The 20,810-nt window shown below is 44.7% G+C and overlaps 1 pseudogene; it reads left to right on the forward strand.

The window, feature by feature from the left end:
* Positions 1-15,233, forward strand: part of LOC147729719 (exosome complex component CSL4 pseudogene) — a 45,634-nt pseudogene extending 30,401 nt beyond the window's left edge.
* Positions 15,234-20,810: the final 5,577 nt, after the last annotated feature.

Below are 20,810 nucleotides of genomic sequence, written 5' to 3' on the forward strand. Positions count from 1 at the left end.
ATTCACATTGGTGTTAAAGATGCACTATAAAGTAGGGCACTATGTTTGCGACATGAGGGTTAGAATTACCAAAAGATTTTGGTCTGCTGCTTGTACGATTAAAAGAGACAGAAGTCACTTATTAAGGACTAATATGCAAATAGTATACATTGACATGAATTGATTTTCAAAAATTCTACATTAGTTATTGAATTGTTCATTTTACACTAAGTTGAAGATATTAATCAAGGTATCAATGATGAACTATGGAAGAATTGAAATGTTACTTCCCTGGTTACCTGAACTTCTTTCAACTATCCAGTGCCAAGAAACCTTTTGGTGAATGTGTGCATTATCAAAATAAATTTAAATGGACAGATATCCACTGGTGAATAATTCATTGTCAATAGAAACCTTGGCCTGTACACAAGAAAGCTTGCATTATACCGTAGTACTATGGGGTGAAGCTTGAGCTACGGCTCCTGTGAGAGTCCCACAGTATGGTGCGGGCGAGCATCATTGGGTCCTGCGGGAGTATTACGGTACCCACAACACAATTGTTTCGACATTTTGGCCATTTTGTAGGGTCCCTCTGGGTCACCTCACAAGTGCCAGGGGGTAAAGTGGTCCCTACTATGACCCCCTTGTACCTTTTTTTTTCATTACTTATTGACACAGGGACTGAGTCCCTAAATCCTGTAATGTCAGCTGCAACATTTTCTTCTGAGTTGCATCCAGTCAATCAGATCACTCGACTCCATGGAACTAAAAAATGACAGATAAGAGAAAAAGCTCCCTCAGTCAATCAGATGGCCATATTTTAAAACATTCCGATAGTATAGGATTGAATGGACTCTTTCTGAGTAAAGTTCCAACCTTCTGTCAAATTTGTTTTTTTCTAAATTGGAGAGCAAAGTTTTCAATGTGAATTAACATCGGAAATCAGTGTTTTGGGATGACTCCTTTTCTTGACCCGTGTTTGATGGATCGCACAAGGTTTTCAATGAAGGAGCCAAGGTGGATGAACTTATTTTTGGGAAAGTTTCCTGCTAATTCAAATAGTGCCAATGTTATTAGTTAAAAAAAATCTTCCTAGGAAATCTCTTACCTAACTATAACTACCCAGTGGTGACTGCTCTGCGTGGGCACCCCAGTTTGAAAATAATCTGGAAAAAACACTTGCAGGGAGCCCACGGTAGTTCTGGGGCTCCCCTCGCGGACCACCACAAAAACTAAACTTGACGGTATCCCAGGAGGGCACCAGGAAAGTTTAAAAAGAGAAAGAAAGAATAAATAAACCCAGAAGCCCCTCATGTATTATGCTCTGCTCCAAGCAAGGACCGCCACTATAACACCCAGTCAGAGCTTTTTATTGGTTTCTTTTTGCCTGGTGGTGCCCTTAGGGCAGGAGAAGCAGCAAGCATTTTTCATTTAATGTTGTGGGTGCTGCAGGCGTGCAGCAGCACCTCAGTAACAATAAAAAAAAATCACTGGTAAATGGGTCATTAAGTCAGTGCGCAGAGGAGGGGTTGGGCGCATGCCCTGACCCTGCCATGCACTACTAATTACTTCTCATATTACATCACTCATGACATGTTCTAAGACATCATTAATAAAATCACTGCAACATCTAAAATGACTTTATTGATGGCAACTGCGAGGAAATGGGGTGTATTTTATGGTATTGTTTAGTGTCCTCACTGTGTAAAACACTTACCAACCCCTTTGGATCAGTAGGCTTTGTGTGTTAAACCCTTAGCTATCTGAAGAAGAAATAACAGACACTCAAGAAATCCAACTCCAATTTATATAAAAATAGATTGTATTTGTATATAATTTCTGACACCAAAATGTGCATTGGAGGGTTTCGAAGAATCAGACTTTACAGGGTACAGTACCTAGGCATTTTTTACCTAAACATTGGCAAATGTTACGAATTTGACTCTTAGAAATATTTGTGTAGAAAACTTTAGTAAGTATCAATGCAGTTAGTTTGTATGGAGTATGGAGCCAGTCAAGGAGACCAGAAGAAACAGGATACCTGACGGCAAAATCAGTTTTCAGTCATTTTCAGTCATTGTACCTTGGAAGTGTACCTGATGCAAGGGATACCGGGTGCAGAAGATGCTCAAGGATACTGTGTATACAGTGCATCGATGGGGGTCTTATGCGGCTACTCTTTTGTCCACGGTCTCAGTGAAGCGGTTCTGGTCGCAGGGGTCAACGTCTTCTCAGACCTAGCAGGAGTCCAGTCGTAGTGTACCATAGTCAAATTGCCAGGCCCTAACGAAGGCTCCCATGGTGTGGGGCCCCTATGGTTTCTTGTTTTGCAGGGGGCCCACTCACAGTTAAGCCATGCCTTGCATGCCCAACTGAATGTGTGCACGACATGTGATGGCATGGAATAAGAAATAGTTAAATGCTCGAGAAAGCCACTCTGCTTTCCAGAGCAGGCCCCTGCTGTGAAGGGGGGCAACCATTCGGGGGCCCCAGTTAACCCATTCTACAGCGGGCCCCATCATTTTGCGTTACGCTACTGTCACGGTGGAATAACTCCTTGGGCGACAACATGTCCTTTGGGCAACTAAGATGCACTGTGATGACTCCCCTGGGCCCAGCAGACTTGGGGGCAACTTTTTATTATCGGGTCCTGGTCCCTTACCGAGGAGTGGCAATTCAGAGACACCAACTCGGCCCAGCAGGTTTCTTAAGCTGTTGTGGCCCTGTGCCGAGAACAGAAGATCAGCCAACTGAACCTTTGAGTCTCTTAACTGTGACTAGGCCCGGGGTCGTCTTCTCCATGAGCAGGACAAAGCAGGCACAGTCTGTTCTGCTTTGATAGCTACCAGGTACAACAGGTGCAGTCTACTTTGGTACAGCCTCTTTATGCCATATCTCTCATGCAGCAGGACAGTCCTTTTTTCGGTCCTCTTCTTCAGTCCAATAAGATCTGAGTTCTGGGTGTCAGGGGTGCCCCTTATATGCCCAGAAACTGATCTTAGGGGATGCCACAGTCACTAGCCAATGGGCTACCAGGATCCCTCCAATTTGACAACTTCCTGTCAAGTGTGACCTCAAGCTATCCCAGAAAGCCCTATGTGAGATGGCAGAACCCCTCTTTCAGTCTCAAGAGCTTGGTAGCCCTCCCCTGGGGTGTGGCTACCTGTGGGCTACATGCTCATGGGAAAAACAGTTTGACAACTGGCTTCCCCTCTTTGTTGCTGCTGCCAGCCTGTCTGTCTGCGCAGCAGAGCAGTCCCTCCCCTGTGTACTTGCTACTTGCCCTACAAAGACAACCCTTTTAAGCTCGCCTTTTGGACCAGCACCCGTTAGGCTTGCTGCTGGGGAGATGTAACACCTCTTCCGCATATAGGCCTCTATTGTGTCCTTTCCAGGGAGTCATTTGCACGTCTCTGTGGGAGGGCAGAAGGCCATCTGTGAGGAAAGTCCTTGTGTGCAACCGTATTCAGGAACTGGAACTCTTCAGCAACTCAAGTGAAAACTTCTAAAGTTGCACTTTGCCCACTAGTGACATTACATTTGATTTAACAATTACATCGGATTTAATACACTGATTCTGTTGGTACCTTAGAGAAGCAACTTTAGTAGTCCCATTCAGCATTAGCCAGACTGAGATTTCAGCCAACTGTGTACATGCCAATGGGGCTACTACCCTTTCCACAGTAAAAAACAACAAGGGTTCTTACTGCTGGATTGTCGTTTTTACTGCTGGAACAAGTAAAAGTTACTTTTCCACCTTTTAATGTTCAACACACGGCCTTAGGGGTTACTTAATATATATTATAAAGGGATGATTCAGCTTTGCCTTAAATAGCAAAGTCGAGTTAGCAGTTGTAAACTGCGCTACCAGTCTACACTGGCAGACTGGGAGCCATGTTTTACTTATTCTATTCAGGGTGGCACAACAAGTGCTGCCGTCCCTGAGGGGATACGCTAATTTGTAGGCCCTTGGTACCCCTAGTACCATATACTAGGGACTAACAAGAAATTTACACCAGGACCTAGTAGTCACAATTGGAGAAAAACGTGGGAGTGAACCTACCAAAAGCCTGTTTCCTTACAATACTGTGCATGGTGGGGGCTGTTACATTACACTACAAAGATTTCCCTTTCCTGTGCTAGGAAGGCCAATGTGTTTTCTGCGGTGTGATTAGCAGGGTATCCTGTGAGCGCAGTGGATTTCATTTTCTACATAATGTCAACAATGCAACTTTATATATTCAGCCAATCATTGGCATTTATAGCGCCTTGTAGCACCTCCTGTAGAATGGAGCATGGACGGTCTTTATGCTTGGGGCCTGTGATACTCCTCTGTATAACAGTTTGAAACTAATCTATTTTCCTGGAAAAGTTACTAAACATGTGCCTTCCAGTGCTGGACAGCCCAGTACAAGCTCTGCACTCCAACTGTTGCACACTAGCAATGTGCATCAGCATCCAAATGTAACCTCAGGAAACCTCCACAGATGTAGTACAGTCACTGCTTCCCACTCCATCTCCCTGGCCTCGCTGTACACATGTGTTGTCCTGGGAGTGCTACAAGCAGTGTGATCTTTAGCACACACACTTCACACTTGTCATGTAGTCCAATGGCCTGTGAAACTGTGGAACAATGTGCTGCAACTAGTGATATGATGTGCTGTGGTATTCTTGGAAAGACCATCATGTTGGAGGTGGACATAACACCATTTGTGCCAGATCACACGTGGTAGACATTTTTAGAGAGAAATTATAACAAATAGTTTGTACATTTGCACTTGAAATTAAGTTTTTGGGTACCAGGTGTGTGGTAGAATTCATACCATGTTTTATCTGCTTTTCCACCTCACACTGGTTGACAGGATGTTACTTGCACATTGGAGTATCCACCAATTTCCAGACCTCAAAATCAGCATGTATTGTGCTCTTGGCACAATATACGCTATTACCAATTCTTTGCTGGATTTTTCTTTAGCACTTACCTCTGTATCGGGTCCTAAGGGTTTCCACCGGAGCTGTAGGGCGGGTTTTGGATGATCATAGGACTGCTTAGCAAAGGGACACCCATTTTGACATAGGGAACTGATTCTGAATTTTCCACCTCACATACTTAGATCTGGGTCCACTTACTTCCGGTCCCTACGTAAATAAAGAGCGACTAGAATGACGTTGCTTTTCTGTCTTGGTCCCTTCTATGTGGTAGTCTTTCTTTATCTTTGATGATTAGGCCATCATACAAATTTTCTTCAGGCACTCTTCGTTATCGTTTCTTTGTGTAAGTGGCATATAATGTAGGGGTGGACAAAATATTCCGTTCCATTGCCATAATTGGCGGAATTTTTGCGACTATGCCCTACTTTTGTAACACGGAGTTCCAGCCCAATTCCGCCAATCTCCGTGTGGTGGAAATTTTCTTGCGTGTGCCAAAATGGTATATTGACGAGCGAGATTTGGCGTCCCATGGCATGATTTTCGGTCGCTAGGAGGACATCCAGAAAGATTTGTCCAACGCTGGCAGTTGTGACCATTTGCGTTCAGAACGCTGTCGCTCAAGTAGAAAATCTACTCGCGCGGTAGCAAACTCAACTCGAATAGCTGCACCTTGTGTAAATACTAGTACAAGCAGGCTGGGGTGCCTATTTCCGCCTATGGGCAGAACTCCGCTGAGTTTTTCTTGCAACTCCGCGGAGTCTGATGCTGCAAGGTACGCCCTATTATAGGCATAATATTATGCCTATATGACCTCTAGTACCAAGAAATCTGTTGGTGTTAGAGCGGTCTGCAAAAGATGCAATGAGGACCCCGTGTATGGATACATGGAGACTGTGTTTGCACATATTACCCCCCCCCCACTTGTTTCAGCCCCACCCATCGTGTGTGTCTGCCTGGGCTGAGACAGTTTCGCGGGCTGGCGACCCTGTGATTGCAGCCACACCGAGTCTTTAAAAGACCATTTACTTGTTAATGAGGCTTTTGTTCTGTTTTCACCCCTTCTTAGAGCCGCTCTGCCTATGGCTGGAAGAATTAGCCCCCTCTGACCCAAATCTTTTTCCGCCTCCCCCCGAAATTTGGCTCTAGTTGCCCACCTGACATATTCCCTTTATGTTTTTTACTATTTTAAAGTTTGTTTGTCTGGTTTCAGCTCCATAATAAGCCACTGTGGCTCTCCTGTCAGTTAGCAATGAAAGGCTGAAAGACAACCGAGCAGCAGCTGGGTGCTTTGGGAATCAACTGAGCTCCTGCAGCAGTCTCTGGAAATCCCGCTGAGGGCGACCCTCGCTCTGTCCCACAGAGAATCCCATGGTGCACTGCACATAGTCTTGTGTGCAGCCATTTCTGGAGCCAGGTGATGAGCACGAATGGCACGTCACTGCACAGCCTCTGGCTCGTGACAGGCGGCGCCGCGCTATGGACTGGGAACTTTCAGCGGGTCATTGTCACTCCGTGACTGGTGTGGCAACAACAAAAACAAGAAGTTGGGTTCATGTCCTCGCGCACAGGCGACCTGCTGCTTCGGAGGTGGAGCAATCCCCGACTCCCCAGGGAGGAGGGCAGGCCCGGGAGTGCACTGGGCCTGGATTAGAAACAGGTCTGCCGCAAAAGGGGGTGCTGGATTATTACAGAGACGGAAGTCGGTTTTTATTCACACTATATTATTTTTATTGAAGGCAGACCTTTACATACATTAGAATCTAAGTTCACCTTGTCATGATACCGTCATTCCAAATTTCATGGCACGATTTACCTAACACATATTTACTTTTTATTAACTTATTTCAGAATTTACATTTTTTATACTTTTGGCAGCATTGTATTAATTGTTGATGCTTCCACGTTCAGCGTCTCCCCAAAATGAACTCTGTCTGTCTCTAGGTAGTTTGAGACTCCATGTGCCGCATCACTCACGAATTAATCTAAACGACAGCGAACACATCTGCAATACCCGGGACTGCCTGTATTAATGTAATCTAGCCACAGCTGCCTCTAACAAGCATTGAAAATGCAATAGGTCTCGCCATTTATTAAGATAAAGACATTTGCTTTGCTAATGGTATTGTAAAGCAAAGCAAATGGCTTTAACTTAATTAAAGGCGAGACCGATTGCATTTTTAATGCTAGTTCTTTTTTGTTGCAGAATTTTCCATTTTACTAGTTACCTCCACCAAGTACACTTTACTTAGAACGACATATTACATGTGGCAAAGAATAATATCTAAGGCCATTTCCAGAAGGGATGCAGTCTGTCTCACCCCAGATAGCAGTTAGCTTTTGTAAGTGATTTCCAGTTAATACATTTTTTTTCTCTAGACGTTTGCCAAGTCTTTTTTTGCCGGTTTTAGCTCCCACAATTTAACCTGTGGATGGATATAGGGAAATTCATAGTGCTGCACATTCAATGGTTGAGCTGTGCCCCCTACAACTTCAGATCTTCCTCTGCAACCACTGGTCCTCTTGGGGTTCACCTATCATTCGTTCTGCTTGCAGGTGTGAGGCAAGGCACCCCTTCTTACTGCCATGGAACCCCTTAGGAGTGAAAACAGTGGTTCCCCTCCCACACCTCTATTGAGAATCCTGCTGATCCTCCCTTCCTATTGAACAACTCGTAACTTTAGTTCCACAGTGTGTTAGGTATTGTAAGGGAAACAGGTAAAGTTACCGGTGAGGCCATTACTTACTCTAATATTTGATTATCTTGTGGGCTCTTGCATTGCAGTGAATATGTGGGACTTATGTGGGGATCATGCAGTCCCTCACTGGCACTGAGTGATATGTGAGGCAGTGACGCTGAGAGTGCGGTCTGATCGGTAGGCAATTTTAGCGACACACATATGGAAGTAAAAAGGGACTTGCTCTGGAACAATTGGTTATAGCACTCTGTAAAGGGTCTATCTCGGGATCAAGAATCTTTCTCCATTCAACCAGTTGGGAGGTTGATGGAGAGTCAGCGGCTACCATCAATGATTGGTTGAACGCCCTCCGTAGGTGACCGGGATAAGGGTGAATGGCAAGGGCTTGCAGGTGACCTCCACCTATGGGTGAACGTTATGGGATTATCTTGGCAGCATTTATATGGGTGTCCTGGAGAACACAGTTGTGTCTTCCTTTCTTCCCATGCCATGCCCAGCCGCGTTGAAACGAAACAGGAATTAAAACAGGAAATGGAAACACTGTGGCTGCAGAAGAAGCACAAACTGTATTACTGTGCTGCAAGAGCAAAATGCAAAAGTTTCAAGTTGAGATTCAATAACTCGCCCAAAGTGATAGAGGTGTGTATTCTGTACACCCTCCAACACGAAAACAAGAACCACATTCAAGTACTGCAAAGTGCACTCCAAAAGTGTACCCCAAAATAAAGACAAATCCTAAGTTTATACAAAGGTTGTTTTATATAAGAATCTGGACCCCTTGTATGACCAGAAAAACACCTATTCTGATGTCCCCCCCCAATGAGGTCGAGACCACCATGTTGGTTTTATCAGAACATGGCAGAATGATGAAGCATGCGACAAATAGTGTGTGGCTTTTCTGTCCAAATCTTTTTCGCTTTCTGTTTTCCTTTAGACATGATTTTGCTATTCCGAGAAGAATGTAAGAATAGACACTTTGCTGTATTTTGGTGTGGCTCTTCAATTAGTTAAAATTTAACAATGGCACCCCTGTCTGCCATCCGTACATTTCTCCAGGGGAGAGTCCGATCTATTTGCTCACGGAAACAATCGGCAGTCATTCGGTGTAGTATTCTTTACACAGTCTCCAAATGCTCAATTTGTGTTAAATATAGGATTAATGGAAGATATACTGTCCTAAACCAGAACAATTGCAAATTCCTTTTTGGATTATTTCTATACATGTCTGGCTCTTGTGTCTGTTTATTGAAACGGGGTATGGGCCAGATTGAGTTACCTCATTGAACCTTCTATTTGGTTAGTGTTAATTCGTGAAGTGTGACTGATGTTTCTGTTTGCCTTGGTGGAAGAGCGAGCGAATCAAATCCACATTTCTTGGTAATACTCGTCGTTAATTGAATGGAGGCAGGAGAGCATGAATCAACTTCAGTATATGGAGTACCAGATTGTGTACATTCTCTGTGGACTGAGGGCGATCCCTATCATTTAATAACAACCGACTATGGTCGCGACTTCCGCATCTGTCAGTGTGATGTAGGTTGAGATATAAATAGCGGTGATATGAAGATGTGTTCAATTTGGAAACTATTTCTTGTGGCCTTAAATGAGAACATTTTGTGATCCAAACGCTTAGCATAGTTTCATGTCACATGCCTGCCAGCCAGAGGTTTCACAGTTGTTCCTTTGTTGTGTGCGAGGTAACTAAGCCAATCCCTTCTACCTGACTCCGCCATCATCATACATCATGCCGAAGGTTGCTTCCCCCACACACACTCAGGGGAAAAGAACTGCGTCCTTCCTTGTTGTGAATTGACTGTGCCTTTCCAGGCTTCATCCATCAGGTAGATTGGAAAAGACAATCGTCTCCTCGTTTTTCCCCCTTTGACGCAATCTGGAGAGGTTCAAGGTCAAAGAGAAAGACCACGTTTCCGAGAGGGGCATCAAACTGGACTACAGCGAGCACTTTACCACGTGCCCATCAGGCACTTTAAAGGCCCCCAGGAGACGGATCTGCTTTGAAGAGACTCCTTTCTCCTCTCGAGAGCAGCATGTGTGCCCTCGCTGTAAGATGTTGATTAAGTGACCCTTCCAGGATCCAAAGGGGGTGTCTCTGCTCACTCATGCCAGCCATCATTTGAATATGCTCATTATCCCCTTTCCAATGAAGCCAAGTGTGGTGGTCAGCCTTAAAGGTCATATGTAAGTGTGTCTGCTGCTTGGCTGAACATGGGTTTCCTGGGATCCCTCTCATGCCTTTTTCAGTACCTGGCTGCTTGTGGAATAAGGATTTGTGTTCTCAAAATGTGAGACGTGGGGGCCTTGGCTAATAAGAGGGGCTGGCACACATATATACATGTACATCACATGGATGCAGGATGGTGACAAGGCTACTAACCAGGCCTCTGGCTGCACACACTGTGAAGCAGAAGCAAAAATGTACCAGAAAGACTGCAGTGGGAACGTGCTGTTTTAGATCGAGTAGGAGAAACTGCACGTTGTGAATTGGAGGAGCAGCAAAGCATCGGCCTTGGGTACTGAGACAGCAGAGGCTAGGAAAGGGCGCAAATAACATACAAGGTAATGTGGACCCTGAGAGAATTGGAAGGAGGTTTACGTTTGAGTTATTACCTGCAGCTGGCCAATAGTGGTATTGGAGATAGGGAGTGCCAAGACATGATTTATTTTTGAGTCACTTCCCTGTCCCATTCTCAGCTGATTGCATCACGGGGGTGTAGATGGGCAAGGCAAAACTGCATGAAAACCAGCCTCGCATTAAGAGGTGTAATATGGGGGTGCCTACTCCTTCTCAATGCTAAATCATCCCGACTTTCAGACTCATCTCGAAGGGAGGGAAATCCCTGGCAGTTCTAGGATCCAAGGCATGGAATAAACTCCCCCCGCAGCTCCGTCCTATGGTATCTGAGTTCAGGAAATCACTGAAGACGTGGATATTTAGGGCCTTATTTATGAAGGCCTTGCGCCACCGGTGCGTCACTTTTAAAATGGGAAAAAGTGACGCACCGTTGGCGCAAGGCCTTCATAAATGAGGCCCTTAGTCTTTCGGACACGTGCTGTAGAGCTTTAATAGGAGTACCCTGGCTTTACTACCGAAAGCAGCCCGACCAGACCCTTCATCTTTCTGGTCTTTCAGCGCCAAGATGCTCCTTGGAGTGATAGCCGCACTTCATAAAAACTGACTTACATTACATAAAAACATGAGGAACCCATTATTCTTCACCAGTTGCCGGTTCCATGTTAGCATATTGTGAGTAATAATTTCGACAGACGGAAATATTGTGTGCCTTAATTATAATTCACAAACATATCGTCCCCTTGAGTGAATCATTTCTGTTAACTCCAATGGGGCAAACATTTTGCAAATGATATTTAGGACACAATATTTCTGTCAGACAATACTTTGATCGCGATATTCTGGTTCCATACTACACGGTTTATTTCTACATTTGCCTGTCACAAAAAACAGATAGTACTCCCCCTTCTGTGCGAAGCTTTACTCATGATATGTTCACATTCTTTCAGGGACGGCCCTCCTCAAGGACAAAATCTTGTCACTGCAGCGTTTTGCCTACAGTTTATCATGTGGTTCTGCCTGTTGCAGTTTAAACAAGTCCTGCAGCCACTGAAAATCCTAATGTGGCTGCTGCTCCATCGAACAACTCAAATATGTATTTATTTACACGTTATTTGTTTACCTTTCGATTTATTTATCTATCTGAGGGTTCTTATCAGGTGACACACGCTGGTTGATTGCACGACGCAAAGCTGTCGTGAACGAATATATGATGTTACCACGAATACAAGTTCCACGCATGGCAATACCACGCGAATTTTAGTTCGCAAGTGGCTTTACCACGCTGGAATTTGCAACGAAGGATCATACCACGCATTTTTACGTCCTAAACACAAACACAAATGCTAAAGATTATTTTCTTACCTGACACCTTCCTGTCTTTCACCAGCAGCCCGTACCTTCCATCCACCATCGAAACAAGCGTGAAAACACGTCTGCCAAAATTAAAAAAGGACTGCCGTAACGGCACGTCTTTGGGGGAGGCACTTTCCTTTTACCTCAGTGCTACTGTAGTGCGTTTTTTTAAAAAATGTAATTAACCCGCTCTGGAGGAAGCCGTCGACGCCTGCTCAATTAGAGCCGAGCTCAGGGCAGTAAACTGACACTCGGACGCCGTGTGTGGCATCCTCGTTGGTACGGAAGTGCGTTTTTTTTTTATTTAATTAACCCGCTCCTTTTTTTTTTCTGGGGGGGAGACCCCCCCAGGCCCCCCCCCCCCGCCCCTCCCCCAGCCGACCCCCGCCAACCCCCCAATCCCCCTAATGCGTGGCAAAGACGTCGTGGAAGGAACCCTGCGTGGAAGGCACCCTGCGTGGTAAGTGTCACGTGGTAAACGTGAGTAGTGGTAATGCCTTCGTGGTAAATGATGTTTCCCGTCGTGAACTACCCCGAACCGGAGATCTGGAAAGGAAGTTCAGGGGTTGTCCAACCGGATGCGAGACACGAGCGCCTACGTGGTGTTTGGCAACAGCTGGCGCTATCCTCACAGGATTTCCAAGGTGTTTAAAAGGACACTGGAGAAAGACCCGACAATAACAGACCTCCGACCCCTGACAACTAAGCGAATAGGGCAGCCTAGCGGAGCAGGGCACAGCACCAGGGCCCACCCACAACTGGTCAGGAGCAGCCTTCAGAAGGAGCGCTCCCAGAGTGTGGCGACCCGGATACTGTCTGACAAAGGGATTGTGTCCTAAAAAGATATGGCTTTCTGGAGCGAGCGATAAGAACACGTACAGCCTATGAGGCGAGGTTTCTGTGAATTATATTTGAGGCACAATATGTAAAAATATAGTTTTTTTGTCGATATTCGACATACATTCCATTGAACCTAGCGCTGCGACGCCCCTTGCGGTAGCTGCCCCGCTTTACAAATGTGCCCATTCATTCATTCACTCACCCCCAAGACTTATTGCAAACAAAGTCCCACTGGCCTGAAAGGTTTGATTCAGGTGCTGTGCACTAATAAGAGATCTCTCTACAGCAGAGGTCTTCAAAGTTTTGTAGGTTGAGCCCCCCCAGCTGAATTTTTTTAGATGTTGGGCCCCCCCGTCACCTGACAGAAATTTCTGGAATCTGGTACACTACATAATTGACCGCCGCGTACATATCACGGGCCATATCCGGCAGACTCACAATACTAGGCTATGTGCGTCACTACCGATAGTCCTCCTGCTGCCGCCTGCGTTTCTTAACTTAAAATGCGCAGTTCCTGCTCCTCCTGAACTCGCCGCTCTGACCGTGGTATTTCCAACAGTAACTAATGCCAGCTGCGGCTGATTTTCACCGTTGTCAATGCAGGACACCGTCGACCATCTGCGGTAAAGATGGCTCATGGATGGTTCCAATGTGGTATCAAATCCCACCTGCACCAGTCATCCAAAGTCAGGGCTAAAGAGGCTGGCTGGCTCACGAGTCAGGGTCACCGTGCAGCGCCGGGAGAAAAGGTGGGCGGGTGGGCAGTCGCAGTGAGAGTGGGTGCAACAAGCTGCTGTGCTCATTGGTTGCAGCATGACTGATGGCACATCGGTGGCGGTAATATATCATGCGACTGGGAGGGACCAAGCCTACCGGGCCGCAGCCGGGCTCAGCTGCTGTCCAGTGACGATCATGAATAATTATTAAGTTCTTGATAGAGCAGGTAATCTATTACATCTTTTTAAACACTTATCCGCTGCTGCCGTGAATAAATTGCTGTTACAGTTTTTTTTAGCTATGTGACTAGGTTAGTGTAGTACTAGAAGTAGGGCAGAAAAGTACCACGCCACGGAAGAACACTACCACAGCATGGGGGATTTTAGTTTAGGATGGGCTCACCACCTTCTGCTTTGGTAGGCCTACTGTCAGGAACCACAAGTGATGACAAGAACACCATGCTGGCATGGCTAACCTGCAGCTATGATGTAGTTTTTACCCATGTATGTATGTGTCTGTGGCGACGAGGCAGCAAATAACTTTATAAGGCCCACAGTCATTACTATCCAATTGACATCAAGTGGCGTTAGGCCTTTTCCACCTGCGATCCAAGTGGTAGTGAGCAGGATGGCACACAAGTTTACCTGAGTGAGGTGACCGGAAGGAGAACTGTGAATTAATTACCGCCACGATCCTACAAAGCTTCTGAATTTCGAAAATATAATCAAATAGGAATGCCAGTGGCAGCATGGCAACGGAAAACAATATGTCACATTTAAAAGCCATTCAGTATTCTGAATCTCTCAGGTAGCTTGTTCGTTAATATATTTAGCCAATTATGACTTTCAAGTCAATGTATGATTCTGTCATTAAATAACAGAGTTATCCTATGGAATAAAAAGCCAAGCAACACAATGCAAATTTTGCTATTACAGAAATAGTTTTTAAAGATCTGAAAACTCACATAAACTCTGAAGCCAAGGGGTCTAGAATTTATGTAAGTGAATTAATTGAATTAATTTTCCAATATGTGTGTCAGTTCAGTTCAGTTCAAAACGCTTTATTTGGTTTGCAAAGCACAACCATATATACAATCACAAATACACATATTAAAAACATCGCAAATACATGGGTGTCAGTATTATTATCCATCCATATTAAAACTACACCAATCAATGACTTCAAACAATAAACTTGGACATATTATTTAACACATAAATAATATCATACAAGCTTTAAAAACAAGTGCCTCTTTCGACCTAAAGTACATAATGTCGCTATACAGTATCTAATAATTTTTCTGGTATCAAACAAATTTCAGAAGTGGCAAATGCTCTCAAACAGATAACATCATGTGTAAATTATGCGATAAAGTGCCCTGTACTCCGCAATGTGAAAATTTAGCTGTATGCTACCTCCAATAAACAATTATAGTACAATTAAATTTCCTAAAGTAGCATGTGTGTAATTTCTAATGTTTATATACATTTCCCTCGTCAGCTTGATTTTGCTTGTGAGAAAAGTGTCGCTCAGTGGTTGAAATGTAATTCATAATTACACTGAAATGATAAAAGTGTCACACATTGCAATCTTTTTACCCTGGCAGTGGGACATACAGCAGGCATGGGTATATATTTATGCCTCCCTATCAGGGTATGTGATGAAGAAAAGTGATAATGGAATGTTGCCTACGGTTTCTGTGGTGAGAGATGCGCAGTCCCAGCTCCTACCTGATGTGGGTGCAACTGTCACTTGTAAGGTGTGCAGAATTAATTCCCGATTTGCCAAAGTTCAGATCCTCTACATTGCATCCACTCCATTGACGAATACATTCAGAGGAACAATACGAAAGGAAGACATTCGAGCCACTGAAAAAAACAAGGTTGTAGTGTACAAGAGTTTTCGACCTGGTGAAATCGTCCTGGCAAGTTATTTCTCTTGGTGATGCACAGTCCAACTATCTGTTGACAACCGCTGAGAACGTGCTGGGCGTGGTGGTTGCCCATAGTGAAGCAGGAGTACAGATGGTGCCTATCAGCTGGTGTGAGATGCAGTGCCCGCAGACGCACATGAAGGAGTTCAGGAAAGTGGCCCTGGTGCAGCCAGAGTTTCAACAGACGTAGTCAACTTGAATTTCTAAGAAGTGTTGTTTCCTGCGCCTCTTGGAGCTGTGCTGCACACTACGCACTGTTGGCAGCTCTCCTGGCATAAATAAAATCTGTTATTCTATGACATTTACAGTCTTGCTGCTCAATGTGGTGTCCATGGCAAAAGGTACATTTGTTGACGGAAGGGATTGCATATGAGCAGATTCATGTCCAACTAAAAATTGTTTCTCAAAATTCTTTTGCTCATCAGTGCCTAAAGTGGTTACACTGCTCGGAAAATGGTTTGATAGGGTCCGATTCGGCACAAAATGAGTATTGCCGTTTATTTTTGCAGGCTTTCTTAATGCAACTAAAGTGTAATGTTTGTATTTAAAGACAAATAAAAGTACTTTCTAAGCTGCAGTGGGAGGCAAGGAGTCTCCTCTGCTCTGAAATCGAACGCAAAGGAACAGGACTGTCTATTCCTTTACTTTCGGTTTTAGCTGAGGAGACATCCTGCCTCCCACTGCAGCTAAAGCATTTCAGCGCTACCAATTAACCCCCTCCTGGGAGGGTGAACTGTTAGCACTTAGCTGACAAAAGCATGGGCGCATCGTGCCCAATGATTTCCCCTCCCTCACCCCTCCAACCCTTTGTCACCAGGAGTTCGCTAATGAAAGAAATTCCCATTTGAAATGGGTGAAGACTTGCGCTGCAGAGGACAACAAAGGTAGGATTTTAGGGTTGAGGCGAGCCCCCCTGGGGGGGGCGTGCCCCACAGTTTGAAGAACTCTGCTCTACAGGGACTGATCTAGACTTTGTCTTTCAAATGGTGATTTTCATGCTCCAGAGCAGCTCTTCACGACTCACGTGCTGGGATGAAAATTACAATTTGCATTTGAAATTGAAACTGTTTGACGAATTGAGGCACAAAACAGGCTTCCTTTAGCTTTATTTGGAAACTATAAAGTTGTTTTTGTGTGCACCAAATGCACGTGCTTCTTAGCGCAGCCGTATTTACTCACCTGTGTACAATAAAACGGAACTGCAAATTATTCCATGCAGTGCACTGTGTGTAGTCTAGGCCGAACGGTGCAGTAGCAGAAGTGATATCACGCAACCTTCGACCCTGAGAAGAACTGCAAAGGAGATGACATCAACCAGCTTTTGACCACAATAAACGGCCATGTAGGAACAAGCGCGGCCCGTCATGGGAGGGACAGAAGAAGTGCACGCGGGGACTGGCTTTACTGGCGGCGGAAAAAAAGTCCCCAATGTGTCAAGCCGCCAGTAAAGCATCCAATCCCCGCGTGCACATCATCTTCTGTTTCAGTTTGTCTCCCGCGTGCACGCTGGAATCCTAAAGGCCTCACATGGCAGAGCACCGCACGCGCTGCTCTCGCCAGGCCGAGACCTATAAAGGACTAATACGTGTGCTACGTCAGGAATATGCAGGCAGTCGTTATCCTTGACCACAGATACACTAGAGAAGATCTGGCATCATGGATCTATAGCTGTCACGGAATGAAGGAAAGTGACTTAACTTCGGCATTGATTTTTCTGGTGGATAGCCTGTTTACCTGCAGATTGCTCACCTTTGAATATCCCAGGTGCCAGACTGAATCCGTAAACATCTGGCATAGCTCTCCAGCACCAGAAGGAGACACTTAGGTGCACATTTACAAGGAGTTAACGCCACCAGAAGATCACTTTTTCCGATGTTCTGGTGGCACTAACTCTTTCGCCTTAACGCCGCCTTGTAAATAATGCCCCTATTCACGCAGAACTTAGCATGAAAGGGGCTTGCAATGGGTGTTGCAGTGGGCATTCTGCTGCTACACTCATTGCTTTGTGACGATGACCCATATTTACAAAGTATGGGTTAGTGCCAAAAATACTGCCAGGGAATACCTGGTCTTAAGCAGGCGATACAAGGAGAAATATTTTATTTTGCTCTTTCCATGTAAGTTGCATTCTGCAGAACACATAAAGCAAATCACTTTTACAGATTGTTTATGTACAGGAAGGTGTTTCTACCTGCACAAACAATGGCCCCTGCAGCGCAGGCACCCTTGCAACATGGCAGAAGGGTGCCTGCCCCGGGGCAAGGCAACTTCGTTAGCACCAGAGCTAGGGGAAATGCAGGGGTGCGTCGTATTATTGTAAATACAGCGCATCCCTGCGTATAAAAAATGTCAGAGTGGGTTGTTACCAATTTTGGAGTAACACCGCACTCTGACATTTTCCTGTAAATATCCCCCTCACTTTATCTCAACACCAGAAGTGGAGTCATGGAGATATTACTGTAGCCCACCCTTGCCCTGCAACATCAGTTTTTAACCATGTCTCCCGAAATGGAGACAGGAATAATGTCTACAAGGAAACATCCTTCGATAAAACCTACCAATGTCTACAGAAAAGGGGGTAGGAGGGAGGGGGGAAATCATTGAAGTATCTGCTAGTATGTAGAGTACCCACAAAAAAGACCATTACCAAAGGTTGTCATGTAGTTCCTACATAGGATCTGAATGTTTATACAACATAAACTAAGGGATTGGTTTCCAGACTGATTCCAGACACCCCCAAAGGATATGTTAGCCTGTAGACCAGCTAGCTCACAGTGCCACTGTAAGCCCTCTAACCTTACCAAGAAGCGACTAGCTTCTGGCAACTATCTAACATGGCAACCATTGATCCTTCAGGGATCGTGGAATAGTACAGTACTTTGCACTCAGTCACTCATGCTCACTTGGTCTCAGAGAGATACACAGAATAAACGATGGGGAAGTTTTCAATAAGCATTTATTGAACCAGAGTCAGACTAGTATAAAACATGTTTCTGCGACAATCATTACACAGAAACAGAAAAGGTAGGATTCTACCATGGTGCTAAAACAGTGAATATATGCAGGCATACATGGTAGTAATCATGTGTACTCCTACGATGCAAACCCTATCTCAGTGTAACTACATGTACCTAGCATGTATGTGGGTATAAATGTCAAGAATCTCTTAGGAAAGAGCCAGCCCCATTACCTGATGGGAGAGAATGAAGAACCCGGTCTTGAGATGGACATGTCAGACTACTGTATGCTGCGGTATCTGCATGCAGGAATCTCAGCGTCTTGTGTCAGCATTGAAGCTTTTCCTCTGGTTATCCAGCAAAGATGTGGTTCTTTTTTACCCAAAAAAAGGTGCCCTCAGGGGTTCTACCTAGATGTGTAATGGTACTGTGGGCCTGTCGTCCAAGGATGACAATAGCGGTGACTTTCGTACAGAGCTATTATACAGAAGATGGTAATCCTGCTGTGTATGTCCTGGGCAGGGGATTAAGATATGATATTAAGAGTCCTCATGCATATTAAATAAGGTTAAGTTTCGAAGAAAACCACACAACATTTATACGGCACATAACTTGGTAAAAGGTCAGCACCAGAGCCGTTATGCAGAGCAAGGTAGGACAAATGTAGGTAAAAAGTCTTGCAGCTACCTAGCCCTAGATTGGGATACATTGGGGCTCATAACAAGGTAAGTACATTTTTTATTCGGATGGATACTTCTGCCTGCAGATTTCTCACCTTTAAACAGATTGCCAAACAATAACCTGACAGGTGTATCTGAAACACATTCCAAAAAGAAAATCCAGCAGAACCAAGCAGGCAAAGAAGCCATCCCACCTAATCTCAAAATCTAAATACTAGTATTTGGCAAGGTGTGGCGGGGAGGGCCCGAGGCTGCCATACAGATGTATTCCACAGGCAGTCCTCGAGCTAAAGCTGCACTGGAAGGCGTTGCCCTGGTGGAATGGGACTTGTAGCCTCTTAGGCTTATTCTTTCCAGTGTATAGGAGATCTTGATGCACTGCAAAATCTAACGAGAGAGTTTTCTCTTTTGGTCCCCTTTGCCTTTTTGTTGCCTATGTACCCGTAAAAGAGCTGGCCATCAGGACTGATCTCTTTCTTTCAGATTATTGTAAAAACTCAATGCACGCCTGAAGTCCATCCTATGCAACTGCTCATCCTCCTTATTAGGATGGGGAAACGAAGTGCAGGTGGGTAGGGTGAAAGATTGGCCCAAGTGGACAGTACCACTTTAAGCTGCCTTAGGAGGCAGTACCAGCTTTTCTGGGTAGGAGTAGGTGATGGGTGGCCTAACGCTCAGGGCCTGTAGCATGCGAACATGATGAGCTAAGGTGATTGCAACTAAAAAACAAAGATTTAAAAGTGAGTACTGTAACGGACAACTGTGCCAGGGCTCAAACAGGGTACCCACCAAGAACGCCAACACTAAACTCAAGATTCTATTGTGGCATAACAGATGAAACTGGCAGAAACATGTTTGTCAAACCCTTTAAAAATCTGACAGCCACTGCTGACTTAAACAAGGAATGTTGGTCTGAGAGACACAAAAAGGTTGACAGCTGCAAATTACCCTTTGACTGTATGAAAGGCACAACCTTGCAAGCAGAAGGACAATGTTAACTGAAGAATTTTGGCCAAAGATTCTTTCAAAATTTCTATTGGTCTGACCGAACCAAATCCAAGAAGCTTATTCCATCTCACTGAATAGACTGAATTAGTCGAGGGACAATGAGCTGACAGGATCACATTTATTTATTTATTTATAAAATTTCTAAAGCGCACAAATACCTTTCGGTGTCTCGGCGCTGGAGTTCGTTAAGATTGCAGGGAGCTCCTACAAAAAACTTACTGGTTAAAAAGCCAAGTTTTTATGTGCTTCCGAAATATAAGTAAGGAATAACTTGATCTGATATTAAGGGGGAGCTGATTCCACAATTTAGAGGCAGCAACTGTGAAACGTTTGTCGCCCCATGTTACTTTCCTCGTGCGTGGAATATCAAGTAGCTGAGATGCCGCAGAACGTAAGGAACGATTGGGTTTGTGAAAAATGATGGATTTTTTTAGGAAGTCCGGTCCGGTATTATTCAATGTTTTATAAATGATGCACAAAGCCTTAAACTTTGTGCGGCTTCTGACAGGCAGCCAATGTAGTTGGCGAATGATGGGAGAGATGGATAAAAATTTGGGTGTACCGGTTAGGATTCTTGCTGCAGCATTTTGCACTAGTTGTAATTTGTTCATGACTTGTTCCTGTGCATTGACCACCTTTGGTAGAAGCTGAGAAGAACTCAGCCGACCCACTCAATCTGTATGCATGAATGTTTAATCCCTGGAGCCTGGGCTGCAGGACCTGTCCCCAGAGTGGGAGATGAGGTCCACTCTGAGTGAGAAACGAAAAGGAGCACACAGGTGATGATTTTTGATTTGGGGAAGATCCAGGTATCAATCAATTAGCTAATTTCTTGAAATAATTGTGCCCAATAAATTAGAATTTCAATATGAATTTCAAAACAGCGGAAAAAGCTATAAGTGGTGACAGCTGCGAGATTAGAGCAACAAAAGCTTTCGAAGTCTCTCTGACAGCCCATTTGTGAAGCCTTTTTCGAGTATAATATATATCCTGAATTAGTTAGTAATGGGGAATTTGTTGCTGTGAGAGGTTTAAATTCTTACGGCTATTAGCTATGCACGTGGTACCTCATCTTTAGTTACCTACTCGCTGAGCTTGTAGTCCAAATATCAGCTGAAAGTT

This window comes from Lissotriton vulgaris, chromosome 2_1, assembly GCF_964263255.1.
Source record: "Lissotriton vulgaris chromosome 2_1, aLisVul1.2, whole genome shotgun sequence".
NCBI lineage: Eukaryota > Metazoa > Chordata > Amphibia > Caudata > Salamandridae > Lissotriton > Lissotriton vulgaris.